The sequence below is a fragment of the Ailuropoda melanoleuca genome, chromosome 2 (assembly GCF_002007445.2).
Source record: "Ailuropoda melanoleuca isolate Jingjing chromosome 2, ASM200744v2, whole genome shotgun sequence".
NCBI lineage: Eukaryota > Metazoa > Chordata > Mammalia > Carnivora > Ursidae > Ailuropoda > Ailuropoda melanoleuca.
Genome location: NC_048219.1, coordinates 116,394,106 through 116,412,578, shown reverse-complemented (window position 1 = coordinate 116,412,578; position 18,473 = coordinate 116,394,106). Strand labels below are relative to the sequence as shown.

Sequence of the window (18,473 nt, the reverse complement as noted above, 5' to 3'; positions counted from 1 at the left end):
ATGTTTGAGAATTACTAACCTATCATCTTTCAGGCAAAGGATTCTGGATAGCCCAAGACAGTATGGGATTAAGCAGTTTTTCTCTTAGGGTGATCAGAAATGAAAGGTCAAAAAGAAAGAAAGGACCCCAAATTAAACTCTTTTTCTTCCACAAAGCTGACTAGAAGCACTCCTCCTGTCTACATAACTTGATCCAAAATTATCTGGAGGAATACAAACCCCAACCTAGTGTAACCTCCTTGACCCATCCTGTGGCAGAGGAATTGTATTATTCTTAACAAAACTGCTATTTGTATCCAGTTTCTCTCTTTCCAGTTGTCACAGGGATAGTAAATAAGAAATCAACATTACCCACATAATAAAAGGTGGCCTCTCTCAAGGATCATAATTGCAACGTAAAGAGGTTTATCAAGAAAACATGTGTTTCCTCAGAGGAGTTGCCCTACCAGCAGAAATAGCAGGATGTTAACAGGTGCCATGGTTAATTGGGGAGATACTTGGAGGACATATGGGGTTTCCCAGGCTCTTGAAATCACATTGGATAGGTAGTCGTCTCCCTTTGACCTCAGGACAATTGACCACACATGTCTAGGATTAGAATGTTTCAGGTCAATTCAAACTTTCACACTGGATCTGGACCAAGCAGATAGAAAACACAACCAAATCTAAACCTTTCACTTAGGACAGGAGCCCCTTCTAAGCTCTCCAATTTCCTCAGGCAGTGCTAAAACTGAAAACACAGCCAAGGAGTATTTAACAACAAATTCGACTGGCTTCATTCTTCACAGAAGAATAGTGAGGATTTACCCCAGCACCTACTGTGTGTCTGCGACTACACTGAACGCTTCACACCCTCTATTTCTTTGGGGTCCTTTGGGAGGCTCTTCAGTCCTGACTACTCTCTCTAAAGTTAAATTTGGGGACTCTCAAAATTCCTAGGAAGCCCCCCACCAGCAGTAGCCAGAGAGGTAGATCTGGAGTAAGTCCAGGAGTAACCTAGCCCCAGTCACTTCAAGACAGATGAAGGCTACAGAGAACAAATGCAGAGGGAAGACTGGACAAGTGTTTTATTGTGGAAGGCATGGCTCCGCTACTTTGCATCAGGGCAGATTCTGATGGAGATCCAAACCTGAATCATTCTCCTCAGGGTTATTGACTCATCCTATTTGGCTCTCATACAGATCACTCACTCATTCTCGCTCTCTCCATCTCTCTCAGCTTTACCCTCAGCCCTCCTGAGACAGAATGGGTTGCACGGAATTGGTAAGAGGTGACAGATCAAAGGGCAGCATCGCCCTGCTTCTCCCAAGGTGTTAGCCCTAGGGCTGAACTGCTACTCTCACTTCTACCCACAACCCTTTTGTTTTCTGACATGTACTGAACCTTGACCAGAAACCTTTCCCCAGTCCCATGCCCTTCTCTCCCCCCGTCTTCCTTTTCCTATCTCATCCCCTCTACCCGCATGTGCACTCACACATACACACACACACATTCTCACATGCATCCCTGTTGCTTCAAAGTGTGTCAAATACTCAACAGAGAGAAAAGGAAGCACTCAGACCTCATTGAAATCATGTACTGAGACCCCAAGTCAGAACCTGACTTGGTTTGGGGGCAGTTTCAGTTTATGAGTTTCGCAGTCACTACTCAATACCACACAGAGATCAATTTCAAATAACTTTTCTTTAAATGGAGCTTGGTCGGCCCCAGTTTAGGGCAGGTACTAAAACTGCCCAGAATTTTTTTTTCTATGTTGCTTCTCTGAATACCGCCAGCAAACGATTACTAAAGTAACTCTTGCTGCCAGTTTCTCTTTGTTTTCCACATCTTGGAAACCTGCAACAACTCAGCTCCATGTCAAACAATGCAGAACTGTGCTGGTGGCAGCAGCACCGTGCCCTTCGTGCCCTTCAGGTGCAGGGCCACACAGGTGCTGGTGAGGCCCCTCTTACAGAGGCAGCATCACCTCCCAGAGGTGTCCTCCTTAGTATCTAACGCTCCGTGATGCTAGGAAGCGCTCCCTCCAGCTGTCTAGCTAGGAGGCTGTCCACTCTGCGCCCCTTCTGGTCTGTACCGAGGAGAGGTGAAGGGAAAAGCCTCAAAGGTGGGGCGCGACAAGTTTCTGTGCAACAACGAGGCAGCCATATCCTTCTGCTTTCCCCTGAAAAATCAAGCATCACCTTATCGTTTCCTCACCAAGATTAACTCCTGCTTCCTGAAGAGTATTTCTGAGGTAGAAAGCAGAGGTGGTGAAAAAAGGGGGAGCTGAAAAGTCCAATCTGTCAAGCTCCATTTTAGAAGAAAGGAAAACTGAAAAGTGGACGCATTTCACATGAGCCATTTCCTGCACTCAGGAGGGAAGAAAGCGCGTTAGCAAGTGTGTGCAGGAGGAGATCCGCACGGGTGTTATCTCTGACCTGCAGCTTAGCCCCAGTGTCTCAGCTGCCAAAAAGCTCCCATTCAACGTTGTGCTGAGTTCATCAATGCTCCACGTGTCAGGATCCTAACAGGAAAAAGCAGGACAGACAGTCTCTCCATTCAACCGCCTGGGGACCCCATGACAACTAAAATCCCCTCGCAGACCGTCCATATCAACCTTCGGCAGGTCAGAGCACGCAACCCCTTCAGAACCACAGGCTCGGGCCCACACCCTTTCCCCTTGTCAACATTGTCACTTTAAACAGAACATCGAGCCTTATCACGGAACCTGAAGTAAGTATGACGATTAAGATGGATTGCAAAGCCTGCTTGTGCTTCACCATTAACAATTACTTGGCAGCGGGTCCCACGCAACTGTTGGGGGTACGGCAAGAACTTTATCCCTGCTTAGTGCTGCATTAGCATAGTTAGTAGGCTGCAAGACATGATTTCCTAAGATATGAACATATTTTTGTCTTTTTTAAAAATCTGCAATTAAGCTATAATATGTAGAAACTGCACGAGGCGATCAACGTACAAACACCAAGACGGAATCTCGGAGAAGGGGGGGCAAGGGAAAGAAACGTGCCCCCAGCGTGGACACCAACCTGCACCGGTGGCTGCTTCCAGTGTCACGGGCTGTCTGGAAAACTGTGGCTCCTTCCCACCTGTGGCCGAACTGAGGGGGAGCTGGTCCTGCCCCGGTGCTGCTGGCATCAGGTGATTGCTCTGTAAAAGCAGAGCTGCGTACTTCAATCCCACATAGCGGAAAAAACCCAAAACCAGACCCTGAGATGACCCTAGTGGTTACGTAGCAAGCTATGCATTTTTTTTCAGAAAAAGCACCTTTTGATTCTCAATCTCTGAGTAATAAACACTGACAAAAATCACAAAGGCACTTTACTCGACAAATGTAAGGCATCTTCATCAAACTTGCCATTATTTTCCCTTCCTTGCTGCCCCATCTGCCATGCTGATGAAAAGGATCAGGGAACACCCAAACCGGACCAGTTACCGAAAACACAACCGGAGCTACCGCCCCAAACTTCTCCAGCGTGTTTATTATATACGTTCAGCCCTCAAGTCCAAGCATGCCCTGGATGGGGGCTGGGGAGGGAAAGAAACAGAGCCAGATCTTTCTGAGATAGCCAGGACTTTGTCTTTCTTGACATCTGGGCTGCAAGAAGGCAGGATATCCTGCCAAATATATTACAGCTGTGAGACCCACCTTGTGATTTAAGACACTGCAGAATCTGAGGAGCACAGAGGACAGAGGTGTGTGTTCTGAGAAAGAAACCTCACCCTTTACCTCTTCTGCAAAAGAAAACACACGTGCGCACGTGCAGGCACGTGCAAGTGCGCCATCAGTTTAGGTGAGCAGCTCTCCAGTTGCATAAAAGCAAGCATATGAAAGTAACAAATGCAATTTAGCAGACAAAGTCTTTCTTTACAAAACCAGTGGAGTAGCAGATTAAAGCACCTGGCAGTCTTGGCAGGCCAAAAGAAAATCTAAGCTGTGACAAAACAAAACAGGTGTACAGGTATAAAACTTTTGCTTTCCAATAATGCCCCTCTCTTCACTGGAATGCTTTGACAGGTGCAGAAGTTCAAGTTACAGTGGGGAAATGGCAAATAAATACACAGCATTAGCGTCTGACGTGCTTGCTGAGCACCGGGGATGTTAATAACTGGCAAGGTACACTAATCTCTGATTGCAACATTTGGTTTACCTTAATCTGGAGGGACAGCTGTATTAAAGAGGGAATTATACTAATCAGTTCAAGGCCCTTGCATATAAAACTTCCCATTAGGCTTAAAGTACACCAGCTTATGCTCATTCTCTAGGAGCCTTACATCTGGTTCTGAATAAGGCTGCCTCTCATTTGCAAGGTACAAACTGAAAACAAGGGGGAGGGGGGCTGACAGTTGCTGGAGGATGGGTGATAGAAGAGTAAGCTACTAATTCTTTGAAATTTTTAACAGCACAAAACTAGCTTCTAGGCATCTTAATACTTAAAGAAAAAAAAGCATGTGTTATCAACCCTAGGCCATTTTTTCCTGTTACCGGAGGTGACCAACATAAAATAAAATTGATGATGTCAGTCAAAAAACAGCTAAGCACAAAGCTTGGCTTTGTTATCTTAAGTCAGAAGGTATGATAGGCCATGCCATATGGCTCTAATCCGCCTCTATCTCCCATCACCTAACAGGAAACCTTCATGTAGCATGACCTTATTTGGCTGGTTCCAGGTTAGGGCTGCCCAAAGGGGATTTTTCTGTTTCTGCTATATCCAAAGGTTTATGTTGATTTTTTTCTGAGCCCTGCAAACTATAAATCCGACTGATTACTCTGCACTCTTTTGCTTGACTGAGCCTTTACAATCAGACATCCCCGTTAACAATAAGCTCCTAATGAATCAAACATCTATGGCATTAGTTTCACCTAGCTGCCTCTTTCCCATGCACTGTGCCGCTTTGTCAGACCTGGTTTGATGAGAAAAGCTAGTGACACTTGCTGCACCTATTGATAAACAATTCAGTAATGAGGGGCATAACAAAAATTACCTAAAACAACCTGATTAAAAATGACAGGCAAGGCTTACTCCACGCTCTATAGCGAAGGTAACTCCAGCTGTGTGGAGGGAAAAGACCGAGGTAAAATAAAATTTCCTTCTTTACCAAGGAGTTCACTTCTGAATGTGTGTTTATGAAGAGATTAAATTTTGTCAGTGATGTTTTAAACTCTTTCAGGTTATGTGATTATCAATAACGTTAGGGACTCATAGGATTCAGGATGCTCGCCTTTCAGCTTTCTGAGATGAACTCCCTGCTTTTTCTACTTAAACTTTCAGAATAACCAAACGAACTTTCTGTCTTAAATGTGAGTTTAGTCATTGAGAAACTCAATAGCATAATGCTAATAATTACCGAAGCATAGTGTGGGCATGGAAAGAGAAATTCTAAGATGAAAAAAAAAAAAAAGTTTTGGAACCAAGTAGAAGAAACTGCATGGACAAAATCATCCCCCTAAAAGGAATAATTTCACCTTAGCACGGACATTGAAGCTGCTTTTACTGGGGTCACCTGGCGGACCTTTGCAACTTCGAAACAAGCTCAAACCCAGAGGAGGCCAGGCTCTTGTGAAAGCTTGATTCAAAGACAGAAATGTGTGGGTTTTGCAATTGTGTGGCAGCATGTTGGGAGGGTTTCCACCAGTGCACAGATGCACTTGAAAATCAAATATGGACATGGGGAATGTTTTTTGGAGATGGAAAATGAGTGCTGATGACATGTTTATACTTCGCAGATGGATCCAGTACAGAACCATTTTTTGTAAAGACACAATATCCACCATTTGCTGAAAAAAAAATTTTTTTTTTGAGCAGCTACAAAATGGTGGCACAAAAAGTGAATATTCCCATCATACATGCCCCACCTGTTACTTGGTCTTACAACTGTCTTCCATCCTGACTGTAATCAATGACTGTTGTAGTCTTATTTTCTTTCAAATGTTATCCAAAAGAATATGAAAAAAGAAACACAATACACAAAGGCATTTGGAAGAGCAAAATGATTTGAAATTAATTTGCTGTGTATGAAAAATTGGAAAATGACAAATGCTATTAAGTAACAAATGCTGAACTGAATCCTAAAAGCTGCATTTTTAATTGGCATATTTTCTCCTTAAATCTGATATCAAATCAATTTTTGAATGTTTTCTATCTAGAGTCTAGAATGGCTCCTTTATTCCTCCTTTTGGCCCCACCGTAGATCCCTTAGGTGTTTGAACTTCTGGAAATTACAAATGCTAAGCGTGGTATTAATACTATGTGTTGCCTTATTGTTGATAATTTATCATGATGAGTAGTTCCTAGTTATAAATATCAATTATAATAACATGGAAAGGCACAATATGTATAGAATATGGGCTTATAAGAAGATAATCTAAAGCATTAAAGTGCTGAAAAACATTATTAATAACATTGTAAACTCTGCTCAATAGAAGATACCAGAATAATCAAATCTTAACTTATTGACACCATCAGTAATATTAAACTTGCCATTCCAGGTGTGAAATATTGACAAAGTGACCCACTTTGAAGATACAGCAACTGTAAAGCAACAAAGAAGCTATGGATCTGAAATATAAAAGTTAATAGTTCAATAATTTAAAATCGCAAATTCTGAACACATTTTCAGAATGAGTATTTTTTCAAGTATTTCAAATAATACATGACATTAAAGTTAATTTTCTTCTTAGTTTTGGTCAAATTAACTTTTCTTGATGTCTTACCTTTCTTGCCATATGTATTTACACCCTACTGAATTCCACAGCTAACCCTGAGTCAATCATATTTTCATTCTAAGTACTGGTCTGAGGTTAAGAATTAGAAATAGAATATGAATCACAGCAAATGGCCAAAAAGCCTAAGACTGGATAACAAAATCTTGAGAATATACATAAATCGACATGTTCTTTGGACCCTGTAGTTTCTGGCAGTGTACCAAACATAAATCCGCATATCTACATCCTATGATTCTAAACCTTGTTATCATCCTGAAACTAACAAAACCCTGGGTACCCTTCTCTAAATGAAGCAAGTATTCATTTTTATTGCTGGGTTTTTGACATGTGAAGAAAGCCAAAACATTTATAAATTCTTAATTATTTTTTGTCCATCAAAAAACAAAAATTTTAGTCATAAGCTTAAAGCACTCCTAGAGTTCCACAGAAAATGTTAGTACTCAGCCTATATTAAACTTATCAAACTTTGAAACAGTCAAGAAAAATGAAAATATATCTTTCCAATTATAGTATTTATGCTGTTGTTACGTTCTTAATCATCATTCAACAAATGCGTAGAACATAGAGCTGGGAAAAAAATTAGAGATCATTTGTTTCTATTTCTTTCTTTAAAATGTTAGGGAAAGGAGATCCGAGAGGTAATAGGACTATGCAAGTTCACCTAACTAGATGGCTGGGAAATCATATTTCCTGAGGTCTGCTACCAGACCTTTCTGTTTGCAAATCTTGTAGTATTTAGTGATAGTGGACTAATGTTATTGGTCACCCATTCTCTAAGTACTATATGAAGTATCATATTATATAATAACACAGGTTCATAGATAATCACATTTAGAGAATCACTGTATAATGATATAAAAATAAATAAACTAGATTCTGCCAGTTCCTAAATTGTTGTCTAGATGTAAAGTCAACACCTCTTGAAGATAACTAAGCTATTAGTCAATAAGTTAATTATGTGATAATATAATCAGGTCCCTGGTGACAGGCAGAAGTTATGTAAGGATACTGTTAACCGAAGAATAGCTTAAATATAGGGACTCTGTATGTTGATCTGGCCTCTAGACCAGAGAGATCCAGGGACAAAACACTCACTTTGTAATCCTAACCATGCTGCTTATCATTCATTTAAGGAAGAACTGGAGAGCTTTTCTACATCAAAGTCAATACTGACTTGCAAGGTAGTCAAAAGGTCAGAGCTTTTTAAAGCTTGAAGTTCATTACGGTCCACTATTATCTTCTTGGTATCTTCTAACAGAAAGAACAGCCAATATTCCCAAGTAAAGTTATCTTTACTTAACGAAGTTGAAGCAATTTTCCTGAGTCCTAAGTTTAAAGGTGAGAATGCACGGCTATCCCACAAGCATATCGGCCTACTTCCCAAGATGCTCATTGGTATCCGCACAGTAGCTGACGGATCTCCAGCACTTGTCACTTCTATCCCTAACATCGGGTAGTAGTCCCAACTCTGCCAACAATTATAGGTAATATATGTGTAAGAAGAAAATATGTTTCTTTTGCTGTGATAGGGTATGGGTGCATCAGACGTTTGAACCCCAAGGATTAAAAAGAGTTCTGAATGAAATAATGCTTGGCATTACTACAGAGAAGGGAAAGCTTTCAACAGTAAAATTCACAAATGTCTGCCTAATGGTGATACTAACTAGTTCTTAGTTACATATATAGCTTTATAATCTATAATATTTATCTAACACTTTAAGTTGGTTGGGTACTATTAACCCAAGAACAATTTAAATACAGAGAGACTGAGTATCAGATATGGCTTCAGACATTTTGAGAGAAGATGCCCCAGACTCTCCTAAATTTGGTCTAAGAAATATTCTGGATGGAATCTGTTGCCACTGTGAGCATTAGTTACATAAAGGTGTATATGAGTCTAATTTTTCTACCTGGGTCAATTGTGTAATTTATGTTTATTTACATATTAGCTGCACGGATTCATATATCCTACTTTTTTTTAAAGATTTTATTAATTTATTTGAGAGAGAGAGCACACAAGCAGGGAGAGGGACAAAGGGAGAAGCAGACTCCCCAGTGAGCAGGGAGCCCAAGGTGGGGCTTGATCCCAGGACCCCGGGATCATGACCTGAGCTGAAGGCAGACGCTTAACTGACTGAGCTACCCAGACGCCCCTCATATATCCTAATTTAATTAGCATTTAGACATAGTAATTGTATGTAACTAAACATATAACAATCATATTCTTTTCTGTTACTTACATTTTAAATGATCCATTAAAATTCAGCCAATCAAAATAAGGGGAATTTGGTTCTGCTGTACAAAGGCAAGGGGAATTTGGTAGGGGAATTTGGTTCTGCTGTACAAAGAACTTAAAAAGTATCCTTTGGGATCACCTGGCTGGCTCAGTCAGTAGAGCATGCGACTCTTGATCTTGAAGTCATGAGCTCAGTCCCCACATTGGGCCTAGGGCTTACTTAAAAAATATATATATATATATATAGAGAGAGAGAGAGAGAGAGAGAGAAAGAGAGAGAGAGAGAGAGAGAGATACACACACAAACTTTGAGTAGAATTTTAGACATTTATACACATGTTGAGGTTCCTTTAGTTTCTATGGAATCCGTCTGAAAGTATTCCCATCCCACATGTTGAATGGCAGAACACTAGACCTCTTTTATAGTCTGCAATCCAATAGACAAAACCTACTTTTGCTTGTTAGATAGCTTCCATTAGTAATCAGGGAAAGAGCAAGTGTATCTGATGTTATTTTTCGTTGGTGTAGCAAATGCTGCCAGTGATGATGGCCCTGAGACTGTGGTAATTTCTGCTTTCACTCTTGAGGGCCTACCAGTTACTACAGTTGCCACAAGAAACTGACAGTAACCAACAAGCATGAATAGAAATTGCATATGCACATCCCTTTTATTGTTCTCAACTAACAATCTCATGAAGCTTTTAGAAACTGCCATACAGTTGGATTCCTAACTGCATGGAAATTTGAAGAGAATTTGAAATTCAACCAATAAAAAGTCAGGAAGATTTGCGTGGGTAAACCCCTACCACTACATCAAGGGATGCGATAGGATAAAGATGATAGGTTTATAGAATGGATCCCAAAATGTAGTCAGTTTGTAATGAGGTCAAAATTCTAATTTTTATGAAATATATTAACTTTGAGAAGACTGGGAGAGTCAGACAGAGGAAAGCTGCCAGGGAACCATCCCCCACCCCCCCCAAAGCTAAGTTGTAAAGAAGGGATACTAACTCTTTCATCCTCTTCTAAGTGGAGAACAGATCTTCTCATGGCTGTTCCGGGTAGCCTCTCCCTGTCTCCACAAAGTCATGTTTACTCTATTTGACCTTTGCACTCTAGCATGCCCACACCTCTCTATTGTAACATCAGATGACATCTTTCCACTTCTCTTTGCCTCCAGTAGATTTAAATTAACTGAAGTCACCATATTTCATTGAGAATCATGTTATTAACATTGTTCCAGACACTGTCTTAAATTATATGACTCTTAAAATTTTAACTTTTTTCAAGTAACAAATCTTAAAAGATGCTTAAGTCAATTGTTTAGTAAAAGCAGATCACTAAAAATTTGAACTTATTGAAGTCAATTTAAACTATATTCCGGGGCGCCTGGGTGGCACAGCGGTTAAGCATCTGCCTTCAGCTCAGGGCGTGATCCCGGCATTATGGGATCGAGCCCCACATCAGGCTCCTCCGCTATGAGCCTGCTTCTTCCTCTCCCACTCCCCCTGCTTGTGTTCCCTCTCTTGCTGGCTGTCTCTATCTCTGTCGAATAAATAAATAAAATCTTTAAAAAAAAAAAACTATATTCCACAATACTCCAATTACTTCACTCAGTGTATATTTATCAAGTCCTACCATGTGTAAGCACCGTGAGCCAAAACAGACATAGATACATAGAGCTCCAGGTCTCATAATGAAATCAAACTTCACATTTTTATTCAATCATAAGTTGATATAAGAAACCTTTTGTGCCTTCTTTTTTTTGGCATATGAAAATTTATTACTGCTGTATTTCATGAACAAAACTTGTGATCTTGGGGGGCACTGGGTGGCTCAGTCAGTTAAGCCTCCAACTCTTGATTTCAGCTCAGGTCATGATCTCAGGGTCCTGGGATCGAGCCCCACATCAGGCTCCGCACTCAGCACAGAGTCTACTTGTCCCTCTCCTCTCTCTCTTTCAATTGAATAAATTAAATCGTTTTTTAAAAATTAAAAAATTAAAAAAAAAAACCTATAATCTTTTTCTTTCTTTCTTGCCTTCATATAAAGCCAAAAGGCAGAGAGATTGAGTACTTAAACAACCATAAAGCAGACTACAGGAATGTCACCGACAGCATGACCTTTGTGACCAAATCAGTAAACAGAACTTTCCTATTTTTTCTCCATGCTGAGTGCATAGCCCAAGGTGGAGCTCAATCTTACAACCCTGAGATCATGACCTGAGCCAAAAACAAGAGTCAGAGGCTTACCTGACTGTGCCACCAGATGCCCCAAGAGCAAGGACATCTTTTTTTTTTTTTAATATTTGCCTTATTTGATATAAACCAATTCTTATCCCTACCCCCTACCCAGTCATCTCTTTAGCTGCTCATATTAGTGTTTGATAAAGAAATTTTAATTTCTAAGAGCTTTATACAGTGGGTTCTATGGAATAGTAGAAAAAAAAAAGGCTTTGGAGTCAGATAGGTCAGAACTCAATGCTTTTTTTACCACTCACTAGCTTTGTGGTCTTGAAAGAAATCCCTTAATCTTTCTGAGCCTCAATTTCTTCATCTGTGAAATAGAAATACTGATTCTTTCTTGGTGACATGCTGAGGACTAAATGAAACACTATTCATGGATCCCTCAGCATACGACCTCACATGGAGTGTGTGTCCAATAAAAAGTGGCTTTCATTGTAATGGAGTTTGGGTGATGTGCTTGTTAAGCAATGTGACTCAGTTTTAATAGTAGGTACAGTGGCAGAACAGTCTTCCTCTGATAATAAGAAAAGTAAACTTTGGTGGAACCAAAGGAAGCAAAGCATCTAGACCCAGAGCAAGGAGAGGGCCATGGTGCTGGGAAGAAGATAGCATCATGGCTGTCTTAGTTGGGGTTGCCCTGAAACAGAGCCTGAGATGAGGAATTGGATGCACGTTGGTGATCCCTAGAAATAGGTTCAAGAAAACGTACAGAATGAAGTAGGCTTGGTGGAAAATCCAAATAATCTACATAAGATCCCTGCCTAAGATAGATACCTACATAAGCGTGCTGAGTGCTTCTCAGAACTACCTGACTAAAAGGTAGGTGGCTGAAAAGTTTGTCCACAAGCTCCTGTCTCCGATCAGTTGAGGCCTGTCCTTGAGGGGGTTAACTGTCTCCCACATTTCCATGCCAACCTTGAAGAAGCACTGAGCAGGCTTCTGCAGTTCTGGAAAAGGCTCTGAGGCAGAAATTAGGAAGACTCAAACAATGTTCTGGAGGACTGGGCTTGTGAAGAACCATCCACTGAAGCTACAACTGAAATCAGAAGGGGGCTTAGAGGATGAGACCCATGACTCTGAACTGTTCTGCACAAGCAGTCTTTCTGACAGACCATGAAAGCACCGAGACAGGGAAAAGTTGTTACGGACTGAGTGTTTGTGTCCCCTGACGAATCCATATGCTGAAACCCTAACCTTTAATGTGATGGTATTAGAGGGTGGGGCCTTTGGGAGATGACAATCAGGCCAGGAGGGTAGAGTCCTCCCAAACAGGATTAGTGACCTTGTCAGGGACTGAAGAGGTCAGAGTTCCCTGCTCTCCACCATATGAGGATGCAAGAAGTTGACCATTTGCAAACATGGAAGAGGGCTCTCGCTATACCCTGCCCACGTTGGCACTCTGATCTCAGACTTCCAGCTTCCAGAACTGTGAAAAACAAATTTCTGTTGTTTGTCCACACAGTCTATGATACTTTGTGATAGCAGCTCAAACTGACTACAGACAGAATTGAATGCTGGTTTCAAAGAACGCTGGTTGCAGATATATGGTTTTCTCAACGTTCTAGCTTAGCTTCTTTCATGGCAACTAGATTATGGTGAACAAAGTTCAATGCAATAAAATAAAAGTGTAAGGACACATAATCTTTCCTTTCCCAGAAGCTCCTACCAACATCAGAATTCCAGGGGTTTCCAACTTGGTTACCTATGCAGTCATACGTACTGCCACAAAAGGAAAGATGTGGCTTCACAAAGATAATATATTCTCACTGCATCATTCAGCTCCTATCCCCATAACCAGGAAACACTCCACTCAGAGCCTGGTCAATGTGGGTGAGCCAGACTCCTCCCCCACCTTCTCCGAAGTCTCCATTATATTAGTCAGACAGAAATTACTATATACTTGAAATGACGAGTCAAACAGCTTGTGCAGGGAACATGATGGGGGAAATTAAACTCAGCATAATGAGTTAAAAAGCTTTTTGGTTTCTATTTGAAGGGGGCAAGTTCATTGGCTTAACTAATCTGACAGTGAAAGGTAAAATGATTTATAAGTGACAATTTATAATTTATACATAATTAGGTTGTCCATTCAAGGCATGGTTGCAATTTCTTTCCAATCGGAGTGCCACCTAGGGTTCCCTGATACAATGAGAACATTGCATGGGACATCCTTATATGAAAAAATATTCACTATTGATCAAAAATTCAAATTTAACTAGGAATTCTTTATTTTTATTTGCTATATCTGGCAACTCCAGTGCCACCCCCAAACACATACAAAGAAAGAGCTACTCATTAAAACAAGACTGTAAATGTTCTGGAATGTTGTGCTAAAGGTTCTTGGACTTTTCAGTAGCAGCAACATTTCAATAAACTGACATGTGAATTTAACAATTTACATATTGTTTCCTTGGGCACATTTCTAAAAACTTTTCAAAACATTTCAATAGGGGCGCCTGGGTGGCACAGCGGTTAAGCGTCTGCCTTCGGCTCAGGGCGTGATCCCGGCGTTGTGGGATCGAGCCCCACATCAGGCTCCTCTGCTATGAGCCTGCTTCTTCCTCTCCCACTCCCCCTGCTTGTGTTCCCTCTCTCGCTGGCTGTCTCTATCTCTGTCAAAATAGATGGATAAAATCTTTAAAAAAAAAAAAAAAACATTTCAATAATTTATTTTGTCACAACATGGCAATTTGTATATTGAAAAACACTGTGATAGTAAAACTCTTTTCAATAATTCCAAATGAGCCTTCAAAAGACTCCCACTTACTTGTTAAGAGTCAAATATGCGTACTTTAAAATGTTTTCATAGGATTCACCTAAATATTCTTTCGTAAATAAAATCTAAATCCCACTTCTAAGTCCCAGAGCAGTTCTGCAGGATTCTTTGATGAAGAGAAACTTCCCAAAACCATATGCAGACTCACTTCATTTTAGCTGCAAGATTCTTGTTCCAGCTCACCTTCCAAAACAATTTCAGTCAAGTAGAAATGTTCTGACAATCCCCGCTCTTAGAATGGCAAATAATCCCTGCCTTTTCATTCATTCGCTCATTACCTCTCGAAAAAGAGAATGTGCAGTTACCAGAATTTTATACAATTAGTGCTCTAAGAGTGTTTTAAATGCAAACCTATAAGAGGAAAGTAAAAACAAATCAAAGTTAATTGTGACTGGCTGGAACAAAATGCTTAAATCGATACAAAGATGGCTCATGTGCTCATCATTTACCCATTACCTGGGAGACCGACACCTCCTGCTGTGCCTGATTTTTGATACAGATTTACCATCGCCTGCATTCTGCAGACACACACTAAGGAAGCCCAGACCTTCTCTGTCTCATTATCCTCTTAGCACTTACTAACCTATTCATTCTTTTTTTTTTTTTTTCCCCTTGCCGGTGTGTTCTTCTTTGCAAGGGGGGCGTGCACACAGGGAAACCTAGAGTTAAAAAACTTTATGAAGAAGTTCAGGGCCAGGGGCACCTGAGTGGCTCAGTCGGTTAGGTTAAGCGTCTGCCTTTGGCTCAGGTCGTGATTCTAGGGTCCTGGGATGGAGCCCCACGGTAGTGATGTCTGCTCAGTGGGGAGCCTGCTTCTCCCTCTGCCTGCTGCTCTCCCTGCTTGGGCTCTCTCTCTCTGTCAACTAAATAAATAAACTCTTTGAAAGAATAAATAAATAAAATAAAAAGAAGTTCAGGGCCTTCCTGCAAAGCAGTGGGAGGAGGCGGCAGCATCTGAATTACTGACTTCTCTCAATCAGCCCCCTATTGACCATTGTGATTTCCAGAAACCTCCACAAGTAAGAAGCAAGTCCTTTCGTAAGGCATCCCTTGAAAAAAATTTTTGTTGTTCAAGTATTAGATGTAAATTAGGAGAAATAAAACCCTCTTATCTGGAAGTGTGAATGTCTTTAATGGAGGGTGGCCTGAAAACCTAAAACCCAGTCTCCAGGTGAAGGACTCGAGGAACAGCAACGTGCTGTTGGAAAATCTAGTTTTGAAGGCCATGTATGCTCTTAGCAATCATCAATAAAGTTGGTGTTTTAGGATAAAGACATTTCTAACCTGCTGCCTTTCTGCAAATGCCTGTCACCATAGCCAAGTGTACAAAAAATGGAATATAAAAGTATCTGCCGTTGAAAGTTAATATGTATCTCTGAATTAAATCCACATACGGAATTTGAGTATGTTTGCACAGATGGTTGTGTTGATACAGTAACTTATTTTTTAGATAATTTTCCAAATGAAAAGCTTGCAGCTACATGTTATTTTTATTACTACTACTACTACTATTAGTAATGATTTCCAGGGAGGGGGGAAGCCTCAAAAATTCTTGAAATAACTAATTTTTCTTATCCTATTTGACAATTAAATAGATGATGTGTGACTGCTATCACTCTGTATTTACTGGCAATTATCCTCTTTTCACTTTCTAGCTCTTTTCTTTTTTACTTCTGTATATGGATTACCTAACAGAAAAGTATAGAGATGACCACATACGAATAGCAAATCATGACTAAAAGTGCATTACATTTTTAGCCAAGTGCACCCAAATAGGCTAAATATGTGAACGTTGGAAATGCAGTTCCCACTTTAAAATCAGAGTATAACTAAAAATGGGAAAACCTAGGAGCACACTGATACGGGAGGGGGAAAATAGAGCGTAAAGGATTGACTGGTGGAAAATCATGATGCCGTACAAAGGGACCAAAGTAAGATACAAGTGATAGCCAGCGTCAGCCTTTCAATTCACTGTTGGCCTGTGTTCCACCTACCACTTCCTCAATGCATCCTTTATATTATTTTTTTTAGGAAAGGACATTAATGACCTGTAACAATGTTATAATGATAGTAAGTATCGGATTTAAGATACGTTTTTTAAAAACACCTTTAACCAACATTCAAAAGCCGGCAAGGGTGGGGGCCGGAGGGTTGTTACCTAGCTCAAGGTTTTATTTAGTGATGGTTCCACTTTTTCACTCACTGCCTGCAAATCAGCATTTTTAGTGGACAAAGGGCTCAGCAGCGGCCTTATGATTGCTTCTTTTCAAATGGTAATGGCTATCCTAACTCCTCTGCCAGGTTTTTCTTACCAGAGCACAAATTGCAGTTTACAAGGCTCTGAGGGAAAAAAAAAAATCTTAGCTGAATATCTTTTTTTTTTATTCGACAAACTGACATGTAAATTACCCTTTAAGTGCTCCACTCTAGGGCTCTGATCATCTCCTAATTGTCACAGTCAATTGTAGCCAACAGTCTCTTCAATCCCAAGCGCTTTGACAACAAGCACAAGGATCAAAGCAGAATCAGCTCCCTTCAATATCCTTCTGTTTAGGATGCTACAAAATGCCTGAAAAAGAAAGGTGTAAGGGCATTGCTGTAGAGGAAACTGAGAGTAGCAAGTATTACAATAGTCATTTTCTCCATCTCTAAAATTATGCTGTATAAGCTGCCGTGATCTTTAATCACATGTGCAGAACAAATACATAAACCTCCCGGGCAATTAATATGCTCTTAAGATTATCCTAATATGCGAGCTTTACAAACAACACCATCTCCATGGCTTGGGAAAAACTACACAGCGAGGGAATAGCAATCATTTTGTAGCAGCCTGGGCATCAAAAACTATTATCAAACATATTCTGTATTTGAGCATAAATTCCAAAGCATAGTTTTTATTACTTAGTTTGGTGTCAGGATTCACTGCTCCCCCAAACTAAATAGCCCATTGAAAATTCTTGAGTTTTTTTTTAATTATCCTAGAAATGTCCAACTGAAAATGTGCTCCCAAATAAATAAAAAATGTGACATCAAAACTAATTTCAGAAGATGCTGTTTTCCTTACTGGGGGTAACTCTTACTGCTTTACTGGGAACAAACTAATTAAAAGTCATTAAATGATCTACAAACATGATTCTTAAATAAGATGCACTTACCAGGATCACTGCTTCACAAAATATGACAATTCTAACTAGAGTAGTTATTATACGTCACTAACTTTTTTAAAAAGATTATTTATCCTTTTCTCAAAAGAGAACAAGTTCACTCTATCAAATATAACAGTATAAATGATTTGGTGGAAAGAGAACCCCTATATAATAAATCTGTATAAAATAGCCACTTTAAAAATAACCTGAAAGTTGTCAGGGAAAAAAAATGACAAGTGGAAAGAAATCAAAGGCGCATATGACAGCACCTCTAGGAGCACCTCTACGGCTGTGTCCTTGTACCCAGGTATTACACACATATCGTGCAGTAAGGTCACACAGTGATTGACAGCCTTCCTACGCTCAAGGGAAAAAAAAAACGAAAAAGAGGCAGCCAATACCCCCGGTTCCTTTCTCAGCTAGTCCACTCAAATCCCCCTGTAGGGGTTTCCCATCCTCCCCTCAATTTCACCTTGAATTCTCAGGTTTGATTGAAGAGCTTCACGGAAGGGTCTATTACAGATTGAGGAATGATCCATTTCACATCTGAAGCTCCAAAGAGCTACTTGTGAGGAGTCTTTGAGTGCATTTATCTCACATGTGAAGCTTTCTGCAAAATCAATATGGGTATTTTTCAGTTTGACAAGTCAACATGAAATATCACATAATAATAGAAAAACAGAGTTGTACATTTAAACACACCCGATACAGTTATCTATGACAAAGCTTATAGTTATTACTCACGGATATCCTTGGGTATGCCTAATCTAAATTCATCCTGAGAGCTGGGCTAAGGCGCACAGAAAGAGAAACTGACTGGCTACCCTACTTTTGGCTTCTTTGTCCTAATTAATCCAGGTTTTGTGGTAAGAGGAGAAAATGGGCAGGAACCATGGCCTTTGCTACCAACTTGGGAGCGATATCAGAAGTGGGAAGAAAATGACCAGAGGTGAAAAAGAAGAAGGAAGGAGAACAAACTAGAAATGTAAAGAACTTTAAATTTAACTAATTGGCAATAACTGGGTGAAATCGTCACCGGAAGAACAGCAACCATGTCTGTGCCGAATCCCCACCACCATGGTAGCAAGCACTCGCGGAATAATTGGCATGTTTGCGTTGGGGTCTAACAATCTTTGTGTGAACTCCAGGTCTATTTTACTGTCTGCATCAGCTTGAGGAACATGTTTTAACACATTTTTCTCTAAATATCTGGGTTTTATTAAATCCTGAAATGGGATTAATCAGAAGATTTACCTTTAAGGTTTTGTGAGGACTGAACAAGATGGTGCATATAGCATCTGGTACATGGAAGCATTCAGTTAACGGTAAATACTGATGACATTAT

General features: G+C 40.3%; 1 long non-coding RNA gene across 1 annotated transcript in view; it reads right to left on the bottom strand.

Annotated features, from left to right (window-relative positions):
* Positions 1-16,385, bottom strand: part of LOC117801070 — a 93,578-nt gene extending 77,193 nt beyond the window's left edge. The window contains exons 1-2 of the long non-coding RNA XR_004623457.1: positions 14,131-16,385; positions 3,027-3,732 (exon numbers count right to left, since the gene is read on the bottom strand). This is a non-coding gene — a long non-coding RNA (uncharacterized LOC117801070). The remainder of the gene's footprint in view (positions 1-3,026; positions 3,733-14,130) is intronic.
* Positions 16,386-18,473: the final 2,088 nt, after the last annotated feature.